Source organism: Pyxicephalus adspersus, chromosome Z, assembly GCF_032062135.1.
Source record: "Pyxicephalus adspersus chromosome Z, UCB_Pads_2.0, whole genome shotgun sequence".
Classification (NCBI taxonomy): Eukaryota; Metazoa; Chordata; class Amphibia; order Anura; family Pyxicephalidae; genus Pyxicephalus; species Pyxicephalus adspersus.
In genome coordinates, this window is record NC_092871.1 from 19,920,736 (window position 1) to 19,942,474 (window position 21,739).

General features: G+C 39.5%; 1 protein-coding gene across 2 annotated transcripts in view; it reads right to left on the reverse strand.

Annotated features, from left to right (window-relative positions):
• LOC140343998 (leucine-rich repeat and fibronectin type III domain-containing protein 1-like protein) overlaps positions 1-21,645 on the reverse strand; it is a 344,795-nt gene extending 323,150 nt beyond the window's left edge. For both annotated transcript variants that reach the window (XM_072430902.1, XM_072430901.1), the window contains exon 1: positions 21,326-21,645. The gene's annotated coding sequence lies outside the window, so the exon portion shown is untranslated. The remainder of the gene's footprint in view (positions 1-21,325) is intronic.
• Between the last annotated feature and the right edge of the window lie 94 nt (positions 21,646-21,739).

Consider the following 21,739-nt stretch of genomic DNA (forward strand, 5'->3'; position numbering starts at 1 on the left):
AATAATTTAAACACCGCATAATACTAAAATATATAAATACAAAAGCAATTAGATGAAATAAATGAAAATGTAACCTCACTTTACCTTACTGAGAAGAGTTGAGTACCTACTAGGATGGGGCTGAGAATGGAGGAGATGTTATGTAATTCAGAGTTATAGCGCGGGTTGTTCACTGAATGGTAAGTGGCGTACTGATGCTCATGGGCAGTCGTGGCTTTGTCTCGAGACAGGTAAATAAGGGCAGCGCGCAGTGTTCTGACTCATCTTGACCCATGTAAGTTCAAGCACAAAGGTTGTATTCAAGCAAAATTTTTCGTGTCCAAACAGAACTTATACCAAGTTGGACTTATTCCAAAGCTGACTAGTACTGGGGTACCACTGTAGTTGTATGTTTGTGGTTTGTCATTTTTATATAAACAATCAAATGCATCTGTTTAGTTCCTAGCTGTCAATATCTAATATAAACTAAGCTATTGGCACCTTTTGAAGGTATACTGGTACATAATACAGACAGAATCATGGTGCTAAAATATTGTTCCACTTTGGTTATTAGCCATATATATATATATACACACACACACACACACACGCACACACAGGATATATTTTTGGGGAAAAGATACTCCTATTTAAACTCCTATTTAAATTTAAAGTCAAGAAATGCACAGACATGAAAGTGTTAATTACAGACGTGGTCATTGAACAGGCCATAGAGCTTGAAAATGTATAAGTACATTATGAGTGTGTTGGCGGTGAGGGGCATGACCTGGAAGTATTGTGCAGTTGAGCGACTAGTATGCAATAACTTCTCCTGCTCACCCTGCTACAGGCGGGCATATCTTCCAGCTGTGGTTTCAGCTGGCCACTTATGGCTCCTTTCTCTGCCTTCTGTCCATTAATATATTTACTCGGATTTGATGAAATAACGGTTGATATGACATGACTATTTATTCAGTAAAGCACTTCGTTATATGTACATGCTGAATAAATACACATTAATCATAATGAAAATATTAATTATAATAATATGCTCTATATCTGTTTGATTTCAAGTATTTACATATTGTAACCTTAACCTAACGTTGCATCTTTTGAATCAAAGTTTTAAGAATCTGCATTTAACAATGGTACAATGGTAATGACTAGTGATATATTTTTTTCTAATAAAGACAGAATCCTGGTGCTAAAATATTGTTCCACTTTGCTTATCAGACACACACACAGATATAAATACACACACACACACACACACACATATATATATATATATATATATATATTTATATACACACACACACATACGTACACACAGGATATTTTTTTGGGGGAAAAGATACTCCTATTTGAATCCAAGTAGCCTTTTTGTTTCTGTACTACGGATACAAAAACATTGCCAGACCAGCCACTGAAACTGTCCCCAACCTTCTGGATGACATGAACCACTACATTTATGGACTCTGGACTGCCAATGTGTGGGGAGCCGTGTGTCACTCAAAGGGGAAGAAACTTCCCACAGAGTTAAGTCATGATGTCGGAACCCACCCACTCTCCCATCGAAGGCTCAGACCAGAGGCAATGCGCCCACCGCCCTGAGCCTGCGATGCATATGGGAGACATGGCCCGCCGCTCTGGCAGAAGCACTAACCGTTCTCCACACTAAAAAAAAAGTGATAAACACCATCAAATTATATTTTTTATGAGTCATGGTACATAGCGACATTGCTTTTGTCCCAACGTGAATGATGTCATAATTTCCCTCCATATACAAGATATCCCCTCACCTGACCTGGTATGAGCAAGATATTACACACAGTGGAACACCATATCTATTTATTACAATAGACAGTTGGAACTGTTTCCCAGTTTTGTATTTGATTGTCGGAATGAGGAATCTCTCTGTGGAAGCTTTATTTTATTTTTCAAACATCTACAAACAATTCTATTAGCATAAAACTGCAGGCCGAAGCCTCTTCTGGGAACGGCAGCGGATGGTGGAATAAAACACTACTTTTACTGAACTTTTTGTGACCCAGATATGGGAACGCAAACAACAGAAAATGGTACTTGTGCAGGAAGGTATTTTTAGTAAATTGTTATTACTGCTATCTTCTTGTATAAGCCTCATTGACAACAAAAGCTTACAAGTCTAACAAGCAATCATTTCCTGACAGTTTCCATATTTATAAGGCTGTTTATCATCTTTAAGCTTCCTACGTGTATCCCAGGGGCAGTAAAGAAGCTGAAGTATGAGTGATTGGGCTGCAGTCTCCTAGGTAAAAGTAACTTGGTTTACATTGTTGGGTTTAAACAAAGGTACCTGACAGGTAATGTCATAACAAATCAGAAAGAGAATAACGGAACTGCCAAGCTTTGCAGGTAGAGGAGTATGTTCTGCGGGATTTTGGCAGTCTTCAATCAATGTTGAGCAGCCGTGAGATGTCTCTTGTGGTGTGCATGATGGAAGACCTCAACAAGACAGGAGGGGATCTTGAGCAGCCTAGCGCATCGCATTTCACTTCTCATGTTCTTGGCTTTACTGAACTGCAGCATAGAGACTTTGTTATCCTGTAAAACATACTTGAGTATGCTTGCGATATCCTAAAGTGTAACTACCCTAAATAACAAAAACTTAATTAATTGCAACTTATTCCCTAGATGAAGTTGCTGCATTGAGGTGTTCTTCCTTTTTATTTTCACCCGATTTCATCAGTAACAACACATCTTGGGTTCCCCTATCTTCCTAGTTCCAACATTAAAGCCAAAGCCAAGTATAACCCCAACAAAATTGGCACATAAATCACAACAAAGCCGGGAAATGCAGGAGGTCTTCGGTGTCTCTCAGGTCAGCTAAAGTAACACCAATCATTTTTTGGCTATCTGTAGGGGTGACATTCTTCCCACTGGCCAGCACACTGTACTGTGAGCTGTGGATATAGTAATTATAGAAGGGCTTCCCTGAAGACCTGAAGCTTAGTTCAAGGGTTCCCTCATGTTAAAAAGTTTGAGAAAGTCTGTTCTAGGTATATAGCCTGAAAGGACCAGCGGTACACAAGCTAGCTAAAAACCACAACAATGAAATTACCAGATAATGTTTTTCTTTTATTTTTTTTTTTTTTGGGGGGGGGGTCTATCTAGGTCATATGGTCAATTTTCCTCTCTATACTTCATAACTCTGGTTTGTGGGGAGGGCGAAGTGACAGCACTTCATGACTCCTGAGGACATCCCTGCTGTTAATTCTTGTATTCCGCCCCTGGCCATGCGCAAAGTGGAGCAAATGCAAACACGTGACTTCCAATGAGCAAAAATATATACAATTAGTGACATCATTTTTTAACCTTTTTAGAAGGGTTGCAATACTTATTACCATTCAGTGCTTTGGGGTATAAAATAAAGTATCTACTACTACTACTAGAGGTAGATTTATCAGTAGCCATTGTCAATCACCACAAACAAGATTTGCAAATAAAGGGAAAAAGTGGAAAACTAAAAGAAAAAAACAAAAAAAAAAGAGCCCCAGGGCTTTGGAGGAAAGAGAACCTGAGAATGGCAATACTGCATTTAAATGAATTATTAGAACATGGATTTTAGACTGAAAACAGACTTAGTACCAAACAGATCACCTATTAAGAAAGCAATCTGATAACATTTCTGTACAAAAAGTAGCAGATGTGCCATTTTTAAAAATGAAATCTTGTAATTATAAGGCATTTCATTTCACCAATGCACTAAAGTTCTTCCTCGGGGGAAGGATTTGGCCTGGGTTGTATGACAGGTATGAGTGTAAGGAATTAAAGTAGATGTGAACCCTAACTCGATGACATATAGTTTGCTAAAGCACTACATGTCAAACTATTGTTGTGGTTGTACATAGTATATTTATGTAAATATTACAGATTACATTTACACATTAAAGTTTAAATGAAATTATAGAGACAATGTTTACATATACTTTAATCGAAGCAGTTGAACAATATTATACTCTTGCCAGAGCGGTACAACGCCCCAACAATAAAAATGCCATCTGTGAAATAATAGGTTGCCTAGATAAGCGACACCACTAACCAGCAGGATAATTGTTATGCACATGGATTGTGTTTATATGCTTTTTTTGTAATCACAACAATGAAAAAGGACTAATTAATGTAGGTTATGCTTAATAAAATCACGAGAGTACCAGAGGGTACTTAACTCCCATTGCCTTGCCAGCTCTGACCTGTCTCTTGCTATCTGCCTATTCTTCTTGTTACCTTCTTTGTGCTTCACTCCTACTTATACATTTGCTTGCTGCCTCTTGTCCTTATCCTATCCTTCCAGTTGTCTTATTCACCATTGTCCTTTATCTCTTGTAGGGACACTCAGATTTTCTATCTCTTGCCCTCCTCTCATCCTTCCTATTCCCATCTTTACCTTAATCTTTCATCTGTTCCACTGACACTCTCTTGCTTTCTTCTCATTCTTCCGGTCTCTGGTTCCCTTGTTATCTTTCCTCCTCTCTTATTCATCTTTGTCTCTTACTACACTTTTCTCATCATTCCTGTTCCTTTCTTCACCTTTGTCTTCCATTTCTCCTACTGACACACTTGGTCTCTTGCCCCCTATTCATCCTCACCTGTCTCAAATCTCTCATATGTATACTCTTGACCTCATCTTATCCTTTCCTCAATATCTTCACCTTTGCCAACCTCGTCTCACACGGAAACTCTTACTCTCTGCTTCCTGCCCACTTCTTATTGTTCTCCTTCCTTTCTTTTATCTTCTAACTCCCACACTGACAATCTTGCTCTATGTCTCTTGACGTCTTTTCATCTCCCCTGCTCCCATAACCTATTCCTTCCATGTCTCATACCGACATTCTTGCTGTTTTTTTTTTTACTATCTCTCATCCATCCGGTTCTTTATTTTACTTTTGCCTTATATCTCTTACATTGACCTTCTCACTTTGTCACTTGCCTTCTTTTCACCCTTTCCGTTGCCTTCTTCAGTTTTCTCAAGTGCTTATAATAATACGCTTACTTTCCATCTGTTGCCCTCTTCTCATTTTTCGTGTTCTTGTCTTCACTTTTGCTCTCTATCACTCGTACAGGCAAACTAATTTTTTTGCACGGCAAACTAATTTTTTTGCACTTTACCTCTCATACCCCCATTCCTACTTTTTTATCTTTCGTACTGATGTTCCCACTTTCTGCCTCTTGCCCTCTTCTCATCCTTATCGTTCCCTTTTATATTCCATCTCTCCCACTAATACTCTCTCCATCCCTTACATTTGCTTCCCTCCCTCTCCTCTCTGCACCCTTTTCTGGATGGTAATATGGCTGTCCCATACATTTCGAAGTACAAATTGGCGTTTAATGCAAATGCGGTCCTGGAGCCTGGAGAACGTTGAGCAGATGATTAGATATGCAAAACGAATTAGGAGCGAAGCGGTCATTTATACACACTGATTTATATTCTGCACAGGATGCCTTACTGTTCCTCAAGAAGAGGTCCCATGCTTAACTATGTCATACCTCATTGTACTTTGAATACTAACAAGAAATATCCAAAAAATTACATTTTACAAGGCCATTCCAGGTTGTGATCAAAAAAAATGCGCTTGACAGCTCAAATAAACTGATTCTGGCTGTAACCTTTCCATGAGAACATGAAGATAGAAGCATCTATTCACTCTTTATTGACAGCATTTTACTTTATCTTTCACAACTACACTAAAAAGATGAATCTTTGTGTAAAACCATTCATCTACCACCACTTAGGGTAGCATTTGCTGAATGATGCGGACCATGCGGTAGCACAAAAGACTACTTCCTTCATGAACATCTTTGAAAGCAACATTACAAATACAAATTTAATGGGAAATTTATGGGAGAATTACCGGTATATCTTACTTAAAAACCCAACTCATTTGATAGCTCTTTAGTGCTTAGTTGGCATTTACCTCTGCTTTATAGTAATTTTCACATTTTCTTTTTTTCTCAAACAGCTTTTAAAGATTGCTTTTAGCTTTGCCGGATGATGCAACTGACCGACCCACCAACGTCAACACTGAAAACATGATAGAAATCATCGAGTCAAAGGTGCAGAAATTGGGGGTAAACTCTCCAAAATCTAGAGACACAGCAAAACAATTCTTGTAGAAGCATGGCGGAGGGTTAGATGTAAGCAAACTGTGACCCGAAAATGCGACTTAGTCAACATTATGTCAGCATCTACACAGAATACGGTTCCCAAAGTACTCACATGCAAAAAGAACAATGATATTAGCAATTTCACACTTAATTTTACATCAACTTAGGACTGAAGAGAATGCAAAAGCCTGTGGCTTTGAATAATTAAAATTCATGCTAATAAAACATTTACACATAATAATCAATAGGGTTAAAATGTTGAGGTAATGGCGTAGAACATTTCCTAAAAGAGTAGTACTATACTGTAGAAAGTACTGACTTGTTATGACACAAAACTCTATTAGTCTACCATCTCCTGGAGCATTGGCCACAGCCTCCGACCCTCTCATGCAGCAGAGGCCACAGCCTCCGACCCTCTCATGCAGCAGTGGCCACAGCATCCAACCCTCTCCTGCAGCATTGGCCACAGTCTCTGCCTGTCTCCTTCAAGGAGTCTTTAGTCCCTAACCATCAGTAATATGTCCACAGTCTTTGACACTTTTGGGTAACATTACAGACTAATAATGTAATTTGCAATATACACCTTAGTGTTACCTTACATATCAACAGCCAGCTAGTATGGATATCCTGATGCCAGCCACTTTACTAACATGCAAGGTTATTTAGGCCTGGCCTATGATAGCTTGATGCAAAATAAACAAAAATTTAATTTAAAATGCACTGACCTTATGAGATGTATTTTTCTACATTTCTTTTCTTGGAATTTTTCTGCTGGAATATTGACCATTGCTACATTTGTATTCCATTTTTACAGTTTCCAGCAACATAAAAGAGACTGCAAACATGCAGAGGATTTATACTATTCATGTCGTTCAAAGAATTTGTCTTAAATTCTATTTAGGTCCAAGGGGAAGCATTTTAGATACGGTTATTAGTGTTTTATAAGCGTGATAAATGCCTCTAAAAATGGTGGAGCAGACAAGCCCTAAGAGAGCACCTGCAGCGAGCCATGGTCACATGACTCGAGCATTCTAAGAACACAGCTAACTAAAAGAACCGATCCACTTGGGACAATGCATACATGGCAGGCAAAATCTCAGGGCTGAGATACAGCTGATATAATGCATGATTCTGAGAAAACTGCAGCATTTGTGTTGTGTTTTGCATTATAGGTAGCTTCCCTGATTTATAGAACAGCACTATGATCTGTACAGCTCTAGGTTTGATGATTACACCTCCAGCTCCTCGGGAGCACAATAAGAGTTGCCTGTTGGGAAAGAAATCTCATTGAGGAGAAACACACTCTCATGTATACTTATAAATAATTTAAACTACCCAGCAATGGCTTATGTCACTGATATCTCTATGGTGTCACATAAAAAGGGAAATATAAATATACAGCACTATAAAAACATTTGCTGCATATTGTATTGTGTGTGCAGATTTAGTTTAGGCTTCAAAATCAGATTCCCCACTGGAAACACAACATTTTGTTATACACAGACATCACACAACGGTCCAACGTCCTTGTAATACCAGAGCACCAAATACATAAAGGAGCGGCTAAACTTTTTATCACATTGGAACAAACTACACATAGGCACTTTTCTCTCCACTACAGCCTAATCAAGAACACACCGTAGCCTGGGACTCCAACGTATTGTGTATAGGGACCCATTAGGCCCATGTCCCACCGGACTTATCACCGACATCACAACTGAAGAGACTTTCTGCTAGTCCAAACCATTGTTAGCGTTTCCAACCCATTGTTAGCGTTGTAGTGATTCCACAGAAGTTAAATGAAAGGCTCGTCCACATGATTTCAAATTGGGTGATGTGTTGACCATATGACATCTGCTTAACAAAGGACCCTGATGTGAAAGGGTCCCTATAGGCTTTCTATAACCCAAGAAGCCTAGAGAGGTCCCTTGGAATATCAACAGTTTGTAGGACAATTAGAAAGCCACCATGTTATTTTCATTTAAGTAATTAGCAGTGGTTGAATACGTCTGGAGCCAATTCCAACTAAGCTCACCGTTGGTTGCTAGCCAAATCCCGCTTCCTCTGCACATGCCTGAACTGAATTAACTCCCACATGCCAGCATGGTCCATTGGTATCAGTGACACTGCTCTCTCTTGGTTTGCTTCCTATCAGTCTGACCGCTCCTTTCAAGTTTCTTTCAATGGTAACTCCTCCTCACCCACTCTCCTCCCTGTTGGTGTTCCCCAAGGGTCAGTCCTTGGACCGGTTCTCTTCTCTCTGTACACCTCCTCTCTCGGTAGTCTCATATCCTCCTTTGGCTTACAGTACCATCTGTATGCTGATGACACTCAAATTTATCTGCCCACCCCTGACCTGTCTCCCTCAGTCCTGGATAAGGTCTCATGCTGCCTGTCGGCCATCCCATCATGGATGTCTGACCGATTCTTGAAACTCAACCTGGATAAAACAGAACTCATCATCTTGCCCCCCTCAAATTCCAAATCCCCCCCTGACATATATCTAACTGTTAACAACACTGTTATTCGGCCCTCCCCTCAGGCACGCTGTCTTGGTGTCACCTTTGACTTGGCCCTCTCATTTACCCCCCATATTCAGAACATTTCCAGATCCTGCCACTTTTACCTACGCAACATCTCCAAAATCTGCCCTTACCTGTCCCCTGAGACCACCAAACTCCTTGTACATGCTCTTATCATTTCCCGTCTGGACTACTGTAACATCCTTCTCGCTGGTATTCCACTAACCCGACTCTCTCCTCTACAATCTATCATGAATGCTGCAGCCAGACTCATCCATCCTTCCCTCCGCTCCTCTTCCGCCGCATCTCTTTGTAGTTCTCTCCATTGGCTTCCATTTCACCATAGTATCAAATCCAAGCTCCTGTGCTTTGCCTTCAAATCCCTACACAGTTATTGTCCCACTTACATTTCTGACTTGGTAAAAAAATACTCCCCCTGCCGCTCTCTCCGCTCCTCCAAAGACCTACTAATGACTTCCTCACTCATAACCTCATCACACGCCTTTAGGTGCTTCAAGTCAAGTTTACCAATAGAGTACCTTTTATCAATTTATCCCAAACTCACACTTCTAACACTTCACTTTGCAATGTTGTTTTCTACTTTTCTTTCTATGAACTTCCAGTTCAGAAGCAAGCACTCCTGACATTACTGAAAAGGTCACATGACACAGTTGCATGGCAGGCACTCTGCTATTGTAGAGGGCAGAAGTCACTAATTTGTGAGGTTATGCAGAGCAGTGACCTGACATGCCTGGCTTCAGGGGTGCATATTAAATATTGTCCTTGCCATAAAAGTGAATTAAAAGAAAGACTACCTTGGGACTCCAGGGGACTACAAGGCGTCATAGCCACCCTAAAATGTGAAATGACGTCGAAAAAGCAATGCATATGTTTGCAGAAATGATGGTTTGGAAAATAAACCTGGACAATAAGTAAGTAGATGAGATTTTTTTTTAATCATTGTGGATAGGGTCTAAGCTACATGTGACATTTTTTATAAAAATCAATTGTGCTGCTGAAATCACTAGTGATAACTGCAAAGTGTACTGATCACTAAAAAACAGTTGGTAAAAAATGGCTTCCTATGGTGTAAGCTACACAGCTAACATGTAATAATGATTAATTGCATGCAATCACGGTATACTCCAACTGCATGTGATTAATTACTACGTGCTATGTATGGTGCCAATGCCAAACATTCCCTATGGTGTAAGCCACACAGTTGGTATTCAGCAGCGATTAATTGTGCCCAAATGAAGCATTGAGCGTGATTAATCACTATAGCTGATCTACTGACAACTATGTAGCAAACAGCCTGATTGGATAGTTTAGGTTGGTCTTCACGTTACATGTGTTATCGTACCAAGATCCTACAGCCTGCGTTGATGAGTTTTAGGGATGCAGTACTAGTGATTTAAACTGTACAACTCAGCTCTAAAAACTACTTATATTTAGATATTACCTTGGTAAGTAATTTTATTGGCTTATACCTAATACAGACATTTGCGGAACAAAAAAAAAAAAAATAAAAAATAAAGTAATTTTCCCTGCACAGACTGCATCCACCATGAATTAGGCTCTGGACACACACAGAGGCTTAGTGTATGTTTCTGAAGCCCGCTGAGCGCTCCCTGACGCCTCAGGCAGAGAAAGTGTTCAAACCAAATTGTTCAACACATATTAATGTTTAGTGAAATATTCAGTCTGCACTGCATCAGGGAAAAATCAATAGTGGTTGCAGGGTCCGTCTGTGCTGACACTTGTAGAGGGAGGAGGTGTGAGAAGAACGTTAAGTAATATTAGAGCTGGAAAAAACCCAAGAACCAGAAAAGCTGTAGAATGCATTGTTTAGGAATGCCAACTGGATGCACACAGGTGATATTTGTAGGCTATGTGCACATAATACATTTTTATCACTCAAACTGATCATTTGTGATCATCCTAGGTAAATCAAGTACAAATACAGGTGTCTTCTCCTGAAGATCAATAGCGATCCATCATGTTGGATCATTCTTGGCCGATGCTGTTGGTAATACAGTTGATGTTCCTGCAGCAAGACACCTCTTGTTCCTCCCCCCTCCCTATCATTATATAACAAGCTGATCAGTAAAAAATAAAAAAGCCAAGCAATGTGTCTACAGCCATTGTTCCAATATTATAATCCAAAATGTTCATTCCTAATTGAAAGGCTCATTGCCAGCAATTGTACAAAATATAATAAAATTGTTATGCATATAGTTGCATGTAGTAGTGACTGATCACACAAACATATGGAGGGTTGTGGAATCATTCGTCCAACTTTTTTTGGACTGGCTGGTGGACAATTGTCACAGGAAACAGTTGAAGATTCAGCGTTGCTTGCTGACAATTGGTGGGAAGTTGGGGAACCCAGAAAGGTCGCTCGGCATTCAGCCCTGCTTTTGAAATCGGATATCATTCTTGAAGTAGGGACATCCAATTCCTGCACCAAAAAGGCCGCCATAGCATTGGGGTTATTGCAGCTGTAATGCTTGTGTAGTCATAAAAGAACTCAGGTTCAATAACTGAGAATGAATGTTAGATAAAATTTCCAGTGACATTAGAACGCATGTGTGCTGTACAGACAGATATGTTCTGTTTAATGGAAATGGGAGGCCAAGCGGGAGGTGAACTGGTGTGTCCTCATAAAAGTGGCTTGGCAGATGGCTAAGCAATGTCAGAGGACCATTGTACAATTGTTATCTCATCTTAAGTGATAAAGACCTGGCATTTGTGTGAGGCTTGATACTTCATGCAATGCAGTGTCATACCCCACAGACAACTCTCACTCCTCCACCCCATACACATACAATTATAAGAAACAAGCTCACACAACCTAAAATTGTTTTACAGTCATAAAAAAAATTTTTGCAACACTTTTTTGCATGAAATATATACACACATACACCTGAATGGCAAAAAAGACAGTAATTTATGCAAAGTGATTCTCTGCCTGTTCTCCCAGACTTTCTGAAGGAAAGAGTCTGAAAGCAAACATTCAGTGCCTTTCTACAATCCACAAATATGTCACATTTCAAAGCAAAAGGTACTCTACAATGCCCATTTTACCCAGATATAGCCACAATATTTTTAAATTTAATTTGAATGCATTTTTTTGTATATAGGATAGGGTATATACCCTCTTTACCTGGTTTCAATATTTAAAGTGCCAACCCCAATAATATGCAAGAAGATAGAAAAAGCTGGGGTTTGTTGGCAAAAACTTGAATCATGTATTTAAATGTCATACAATGTTATAAGTAATCCCCTATATAATGTACAGTGCTTATTATGTTGGCGCTATATAGATATGTTTTAATAATTTTAATCCACAAGCATGGATAGCATAGGGCATAAGTCAAAACAGCATGATGTAAATAGGCGACTCCCAGTTAAATTTCACTTGGAAGGTATTGCCTAATTCCTATACAGAGGCACCTAAGTATGTTCCAATAGTTGTGGATTACCTATAACATAGTCTGACATATAAATACATGTTGCACGTTTTTGCCAACAAACCCCAGCCTTTTCTATCTTCTTTCATATGTACATTAAATTTCAATGCAATTTCCTGCCAAGTAGAAATATACCTGGTTTTTTATGGGTTATTAGGCCCATGTCATTTGTTGGCCAGGCATGGAATCTTATGGCTCTGTATACTTTGTGATTTACAAAGGTGACATTTCCTAATTCTTGACATAGAAGGTAAGATAATGCAAGTAGAGGAAGTTTAATGCAAACCTTTGCTTTCCCTGTTTGGAAGAACACAGGTGAACCTGAGCAAATCTAAACCCATGTAATATACTGAAGCTTACCAATCCATCAATGTACTGCATTTGTGTGTGTATGTTTATTGTGCATTTTTTGTACTGATATTATTATATGGCTCCTTCTATTGCATATAAAGGATTGTGACTGTTCCCTCTGGTGGCCATCTGTATATCAAGAAAGTGGATACCAGGATTGCTTAAAAACAAAAAACAGACATTTAGGAGTTGGCATTGTCAGCCTGGTCTGATGGTGCATGCTCATTTTTTTGCTTCTTAAAGTGGAACTCCAGCCTTCCTCCCACAAGCCATACCTTCCTTGAAGCCTTTATGTCTGGTCTTGTAATATCGGGCATCCTCTTCGCATCCTTTAGCAGTGGGGGGCATTTCTCCAGGACTTAACAGTGCTCACATGTATATCCTGCTTAATCCAGGCGTACCATGAGCCCAGCCAGCATGATGATATGCCACTCTGCACAAAGAGAACGACTGATGCTGGAATGCAGAGGGGTCAGGGAGAATTTTTTTTTTTTTTTTAAAACACAGAAAAAAAGAGAAGAGGACCGAAACTGAAAAAAAAGAGGAGGAGTTCTGGACAAAATATTCTTCCAAGTGGATACTAACACTAAGAGCCACAGAGTTCCAGGGCCTCGATACAATCAGCTATAAATAATTTTTTTGTCTGTAAATAGATTATAAATTATCATGGATTTTGCATGTGCACATACACATGTATATGTACATGTATGATAGAAGGATGTGTGTATGTGTGTGTATGTATGTGTACAGGTGCGTATCATTTTGATCTCCTAGATATATACGTTTGTGTATACCTTTTGTTATGTGTAACATAACCAAAATTGTCATGTATGGTACTTTTATTATGTTTTTCTTTGAACTCACACACAGACCGTACATTTCTTATGCTATTACTCCCCTGAAGAAGCCTATTGGCGTGAAACGCGTCAGGACGCCTAAAGACAAATACGGTTACATAACCTACGTGGTTAGAATTTATATGTCTTGCTTATATATCTCAGTCTTGTGATTATACAACCAGAGTGAGTGTATTTTGAACAATGTATGTACTATAATTATGTATGAATCAAAAATGTATCAATACATAATCAAGCTCAATAACTTTGAGCACAAACCTCTTTCTTTTGTCCTTTCAACAATATTACTTTTGAACCTTTAAAGAGGTGCTCTTCCTAACACTAAGAAAGAAATATTCTTCTTTTATACTTTTTCCAGACAGGTCAGACATGACCCCCATTCTTGACTTTAATAGAATAAAACAGTAAAGCACAGTTACCATGCAATACAACACTGCGAGAAAGAAGAATTTGTATGTGCGACATGCAAATATGGTTTTACATTTAGCAACTGACCCCTATCTACCTTTACAAGCTAAAAAACAAGACTAGAAAACATTAATTTGAAAACTAATAAAGAATATTTTTATGTTGGGTAGATCATAAAATGTATATAGCTATATTAATATAATAACTAAACTGTAATATAGGGGCCCTTCTTCTTCCTAGGCCACCAGGAATTCTAGATATAAACCATTTTATAATAGCTATTGTGCTTTATCACCAGCACGTTGGGCGATAGTCACGCCTGCAGCAAATGCTCCTTTTGCCCCATTATAAAGACGTCCCTGTACACTCCAGTTATGCGATACCGAGTCTGAAGCTGCCAAAGCAATGCACAAGCCACTGCCAATGTTCCATAGATGTATATTTACAATAACAGTGTCTCAGCTGGGAACCTTGCCTGTGAATAAACACTCTCTCTACAAACTGTCTCACGAGTGTTACCAAGTACCGAGTCCTTTTATGCCTCTGAATTCTGCATTCCCGCAGCATGGCCACCGTGGAATAAATATATATGTATTTGTCAATAGATATATATCTAAGTGGAAGCGTTTATGGGGTGGTATCACAATCCATCGTGAAAATCCCTACTCCCGTCACCGGCTTGGAGTGACAAATGTCCCTTCACAGCATTAGAAGAGCGAAGTCCATATTTTTAATGCCCATTGCACCGCAACAAGGCTAAATTTGATCTTAATATTGTCATCTTGGCGGAAAAAAATTTATAGTAGAGCCACTAAGGAGATTCATGTGTAGTGTAATGCTGCCACATTTATGTATGCTGTTAAGTATAAACATGACTATGCATTCCTTCTGCATTCTACAGAAGATAAAATAGAAGAATATAAAAGGGAGAATACAGCTCCTGTGTACCAGAATTTGGGGTTCAAGTCCAGTGGTCCCATCGTTGGACTCCTTAGGCCCATGCCATGCTTGCGATCCTAGTCAAAGGATTACCAAAACGTGCAGGGAGAACATTTGCCTTCTTATATGCGTCCTTCACTTGGCAATGAGAGAATGACATATGCACACGAGTGAATATTTCTCTTTCCTCCTATGCCATTCATAGAGATTTTGCCAACGTAAAGGGTCTCTAGTGCGACATTGCCGCCTTACAATGAACCCAACATTTGCCTATAAAGATTATCATGCCCGAATCTCTTTTAGAAAAACATAATTACTAGTATGAGTCATCTCTGAAATACCAATTTTCATATACAGTAATGTACCCCTGAGAAAGCCTAGTCAAGGCGAAACGCGTCGGGTCGTATACGGAAACACGGTCCTACTAAACCTTTCGTGTTAGCGCAACTGTTTAGCAACTGTTATCCTAGTTCTGTGACTAATAACAGAACAAGGGATATACAATTTCTGTATGTTTGAAATAATTGTGTATGAATATGAAATATATAAATACATAATTAACTTGAAATAACCTAGAGCCTCCAACCTATTTCTTTCTCTCCTACTAAACTTCTCACATTGTACATTTTACAAAGAGGGTGGCTCACACGTATACTTCCTTTGGGATAGAAATAGATCTCAAACCTTATTATTGCTATACAGATTATCCCCCCACCAAACCCAATGGCAGTTTATAATCGCCTTCCCTTTCCTGACCACCATCTCATTGACTCGCTCATGTGACAGCATAAGGAACCACTGATTGGCACTTCCATCATTGAACCCCATATGGTGCGAGAAAAGGGAAGCAATCTACAATTTGATCAACCCATGCAGTGCATTTGGTGCTATATAGTAAGGTGAATGGGAGGCAATCTACAATTGAGGCAACCCATGCAGAGCATTCACCATTGTATAAACATGGGAGGGCAAGGCACTTACAGTGCGGTATAGTGGAAGAAAGGGGAGGCAAATGCATTTAGTTCAACCCATGCAGTGCTTTTAGTGCCATATAATGGAAAAAGGGGTGTCACTCTGCACTTAGGTCAACCCATGCAGAGCAAAGCAACACATAATTTTTAAATAAAATAACAAAACCTTAGTACTCTAACCATCTTTTAGAAAAGTTCAATGTCAGCTTTGGGTTGACAGCCCCCTTCATACATGGATACAAGAAATATACCGTCTAGATAAAATTCACAACAGTGACATGCTTAGTGCTTCAAAGTCATGAAAGCAAAGACCATAGTGTAATTTTTGAAAAGTCCTTGTCGTTATAGATTTGTGCCAGATTATAAAACTAACCAGCTGTACAAAATTGTTATTTTCATTCTACATACTAAATTCAATTGTTTAATAACAATAAAGAAACAGATGGATAATTATGAATTTTAGCTGCACCTGCAAAAATGTAAATTGATGATATCACCACTCGCCCAATATTTTCATGTGTTGTGTGTCATAGATGTGTTACATTACACAGGAATGGATGTGTAGGTGAAGGAGGATGTGGGAGGATGTGTGTCCCTGGGTAGGCAGTGCTATGATGAAGCAGTGAGAAGGATACATGTGTAGTATTTGCCACTATAACATTTTCTGTGATTATTCAGGACAGGGTTACATTGAGACGTACACGGACAGCTCATTTACTATAGGCGATTGGGTCCTCTAACATCTAACTCCCACAGACATACAAATCAGTAATGCTGCTCAGTAATTGCATGGCTGGTTTGTGACCAGGTGCTGGAAACATAATCAAGCAGGGTCCTATTCTCCTTATTGTTTAGTATTTCACATTATAAATAGTGCTATCATATCCCCAAAACAATCAATTAAATTGTAATATTACCAGAAATTTCAGAAAATTTTTATAGAAACATCTCACTACAAGAATAAATACTAAGTACTAAATGCATTGTACCAACATACCAGTCCATAGATTAACAATATCATGCCTATGTTTTGCATTTAAGAAACTTAGTCTTCGAACAGTTTATCTAACATTGCTTTGAAAGTAATTTGATTGATACAACATTCATTGTAGAGAATATCTGAGTGTGATTGTATGTAAAGTAGAACTACACTACAAAAAAGTAATAGCCCAATAAAAGACGAAATACTGCATAACTCAGATTTATAAGAATTCTCTTGCACTACTTTTTTCTGCCTCTAGAGGTCCTCATTTGTGTAGGTTCAATGACAGCCGTAATCATTTACCATACTTGCTCTGAGCCCAGGCCGTCATGGACCTGCCCCCCACTATGACTGGAGAAGCAGTACATTACAACTTCTTATCAGCATATGAAAGGATTGTCTCCTGGTGCTGTGTCTACCTCTCTGAGCTCCTCTGCATAATTATCGTCTTATTTAGGTATTGCTTATATATAATGATGTTTTAATACAGAGCTAAATTATTTGTGTATACTATATTTTACATCTGCCTGGGGTTCAGCTTTCAAGCCTAACTACAAACAAGTCAAAGTGAATTTTGGAAAAAGTGATCTCAGTCGGGTTTTTATAGCTTATAGGTAAAAGAAGAAAAAAAAAGCTTGGTTTTGCCTTCCTGTCTTGGTGACAACCACTACTACACCCCAGCTTTGCATCACAGGGACAACAAGCTAAAATCTCAACTGAGTAACAATAACTTTAGCCTGCTTAATCCAATACCATAAAAAATGCAGTTATGGCAAAAGTGGTGTGCCATTCCACACTAGAGTGGTATACAATGGTTTTCCCAATTTCTACTAAGCTTTACTTCAACAATGCAAGCATGGAAGGTACCTCTGCCGGCTTCAGATCAAAGGTTCCAGTAATAGCCTATAGGTTCCTGTAATTCTCCTTCCTTCACTTAGTGTGTTACGGACCTGAAGTAAGCATGGACAATAGGTGTCCCAACACTTTACTGGCCACATGCTTGTGATAAGTCAAAGCCTTACTAATTAGTGACGGATAAGGATGACTTTTGTAAAACTTGCACTTTTAAACACAAGTTTGCAGTGGCAGCTGACATGTTTTTATGCTGACAGGTTCTGACTTCAACACAATTTGTTCTATTCTTTAACATAAAGATCTGAGAAGGACCTTTTAGAAAGGTCATGGTGATCCTTGTAGGCTTCATTTATTCCCATGTTGTAGAATACACAGATATGTTCAACGACATAATAGCAGGTGGACAGAAGCAGAGAATGTGTTGGACATACACATTAATTGGCACAGAGAGATAAAACAGACTGATATTTGTTTCTCAAACTAAAAAATTACATTAGAAAAAAAATTTTTTTTTCGGTCAGATAAATATACAATATTGCACATTAAAATTATATTGTGTCCTTCTGAGCCAGGAAGTAAAGGTCTAGGTGAGTTTTCAAGAATTTTTCAGGACCTCGTTTGCCCCTCTGTGATAAAAGAAAAACCCTGTTCACAAAGCTCAATAGCTCTAACATTTGCAACAGTAATGAGCATGACCATCTCCTTCCTACAACTCCTGTATAGCAAGGGAGACAGTGTGCCTAAAAGAAATACCAATTGTGATGTTGTCTCTTTATATAATCCACAGTGCTCTGGGAATCCTTTATCATAAATTAAATATATATTTAAAAAATGAATATAGCAATGTTTTCTTAAACACAGTTCCTCCAGAGGTTGCTAGGGGTTCTTTGAGCAATTGAGTCTTTCTTTCCAATGATCAATTTGTGCCTCTGAAGTCAGATTAATGACGCCAATGATCTTTTTTCGGATCTGTAAGGGTGACATTCTTCCAAATGGTCAAAGATGCGTTCTTCTCACTGACCACCATGTTAATGTATTGCATGCTGTAGATATATTAGGGGTTCCAGTAAAACTTCCCAATCACTCTGTTAGAATTAAAGCAGCTTTGGTGGATAAAACAGAAGTGACTCCACCATACAACCGAGGATGCTAAAGTTGGATCATTGTATTGTTCACAGATATTCATAATGACAGACTAGCTTCCGAACTGCAAGGCTAGAATCTCAGCTCCCATTATCTATTTCAGATGACATGGACTGCATAGATGATGGAGATATTGATCTGAGCTTCATATATTCAGATTACTACTTGCAGGGCCAACTAGGGAGTTCCCATCCCACCACTCCCATCCCTCAATCCTTCCAATAGGCTGGAGAAGCTGCCCATCATCCTAACTGGCCAATGGGGAAGCATCACTGATGGAGAGGGGAGGACTCACAGCTCCAAGCCACATACAACAATATTCCTGGTTTTGGAGTTATTCAAGTAACAGCATACACGTGAAACCTGCAATAAAATGTTCACACAACGTACAATGTCACAAGACAAGTTTCTTGAATGGGCCCATTTGTGATTTCTTCTAAGGGCCCATTCAAACCTAACCGCAAGGCACGGCAACACATGCGATTTTGTGCACTGATGTTTATTTTGGCAAGGCTGAAAATGAATATGTTTAACGCAACTTCAACGCACACATTTTACATCCTGCTGCATTTTTTTGCAGTTCAGCTCACTGCAATGCATATCATAGGCTGCATTGTTTAAAGCAGAATCAACGAACCCTTAGCATGCTAGCTTCTGGGATTTATTCTTTCATATTGAAGTTAGAAGACGAGATAAATATTTGCACAAGTTCTAGTTCTCTTTCTGGACCCTTTTATGTTGCGGTTGAAAAAAATGATATACAGAGAGCAGGAACTCATGGCAATTACAGCACTTTGTCCACAATTCTTTTTTCAGAATGCTATACTGATCAAAAGAGATTCTACTTTACCAAAGACGCCTACTGGCTCCCAGGCTGAACTGACTGGTTTCTGAATCCTGTATCCAATGGTGCACCCCTGGTCATACCTACTTGTAAGTCTACAATCAAGTTCCAGTGTGCTATGCAATCTGAAATTCTAAGTACATCGGTTGCATCTCCATTATAAGACACACAACCATTTATGTTTTATATGTTGTCCTCCAGTGTCAAATTCAATCCCATTGTTACCAATGGACTATTCCTGATCCATGTTACCAAGCCTTGATTAACCCCCCACCCCATCTCTGCCATTGAGTGTGACCCCCTTATTCTAACTTCTACTCCAAAATAATTTGAAATTCAGCAGCAATATCTTTTTTGTTCTGGTTTTTGCCTAACTGCCCCTTTCACGTATATAATGTTTTATATTCTCACTTGTCTCTTTTTATTATATCATACTCTAACTTCAATGTCACCTCCTATTATCTGTGATTACTAAATTTAGCCGTCTTCTATGTACTCAATCTGATATTCAAAATATTATGAATGCAGCCTAAAAACTATCCGGGAGATTTGTACAGACCCACCAATTACATAATCCACCCTTACCAAACCCAAGTGCTGTGCCCTAAGTAACCCTCCCCTCCTTGCCAAATGGCAGCCTTATGGAAATCCATGTTACCTCTATCCTTTACGTCATTTGCCCCAAGAGACAGCTCTCTGATCATATAACCTTTATCAGACACTCTCTGATCAATAAATGGATATGAAGCCAAAGCCAATCACTGCCAAGGCAGCGCGTGTTCACAGTCTGCAGGATGTAACATGTTAATTGGATTGTGTGATTGTGAATTAATATTCTGTATAGGGCAAAAAATGGATTATATACATAAGGTGAACAATATAGTCTATCACATTTTACTGCATTTTGGAATAGTATGGAGTCACCATATATACCTGAGCCCCAATAATCTGCAGCCTACACCCCAAGACAAAGCTTCTCTTGAATCACAACATGTATTAATCAGGAATCTCCTGGAGTGGGAAGCGCAATCTGCTGCTCAGCCAGAAAATATGGCTTTTAAGGTGGAAGTGTTAATTTGCCCATTGCAAGCGGCTCTCTTCCATAGGTGGGCACCTCTGTATAGGTCTCTCGTGGTAATATTATATTCCTTCCTATTAAGCAGCCTTCTCTATTACAAGAGACATATTCCCCATAGACTATTATGGAAATGTTGGGAGATAAATGGATGGAGAACATGCAGGAGAAAGCAGGCTGAGACTGGGGAGGTTCTGTAGGGTAACCTGTCATAGTTGGCGGAGTTGGGTGTAAGGATTCTATAATTGCAGTTGCCAGACTCCTATAGTGAGGGTGCTGGGTGAATGTACAGTCATGCTGCAATAAAGCAGATTAGGGATGGCAGGGGCACATTCATTGCTATGGGATATTCTGCTGATTTATAATTCTAGAATAAAAAGGCCTCATTGAGGACACATGATAGTGTGATCTAATTAAATAAAAGCTGTAATCCAAAGCAAGCACTTCTCAGCAGGGAAGACAGGACAGGAATGGAGGTGTCTGCAGTTTACTAAAAGTGCAATAACCCACAGCAACCAATTGCAAATTAACTTTTGGCTAACCTGATGGTTTTTAAGTTCCTTTGGGTTATTGCATTTAAATGAAAATAAAGGCCATCAGATTTTTTACCCCCCATACAGAATCCCAGTCTTGCTAGGCTTGCTGTGTGTGATGATTGAAGTTCAGGTGTTTCCCATGGATTAGTAATCAGGATGATTTCTAGCAGCTGTGTTGGGCTCCTCATGCAGGACCCAGTGCATGACCTCCAATGCCAGCTCAGTGCCAGCTCAATGCCTTACCTGGCTGCTTCTGATGGCTGTGCAATTGGAGTTTGCTAAGCAATGATGCCAAGAGGTGCTCCAGGTGTCCAATCCAGGGTCCTTTAATCCTGGTCACAGCACAGCAGGGGCCCCTCAGAGATCCAGTGATGGGGGGACATTCCAGGGGCCAATGTGGGGTTCTCCTGTGACACCCCAGCGGTGCTGCTTGTAATCCAACAAGGTGAAGGTGGAGGAAGGTGCTGTGCCCCGGAGTGCCAGCTTGTAGGTAGGTGACCCTGTGTAGGATGGTCGGCTCCCCGTGTTTTGTATCTTTCTCCCCAGCCTGCTCCTCTCTATCCCCTACATTACTGCAGCTCCCTCCCAGCCACAGCGATCCAGCGATCCCATCCCTGCTCAGCAACACCACGCCCACACCACTGACGTCAGCTGTCA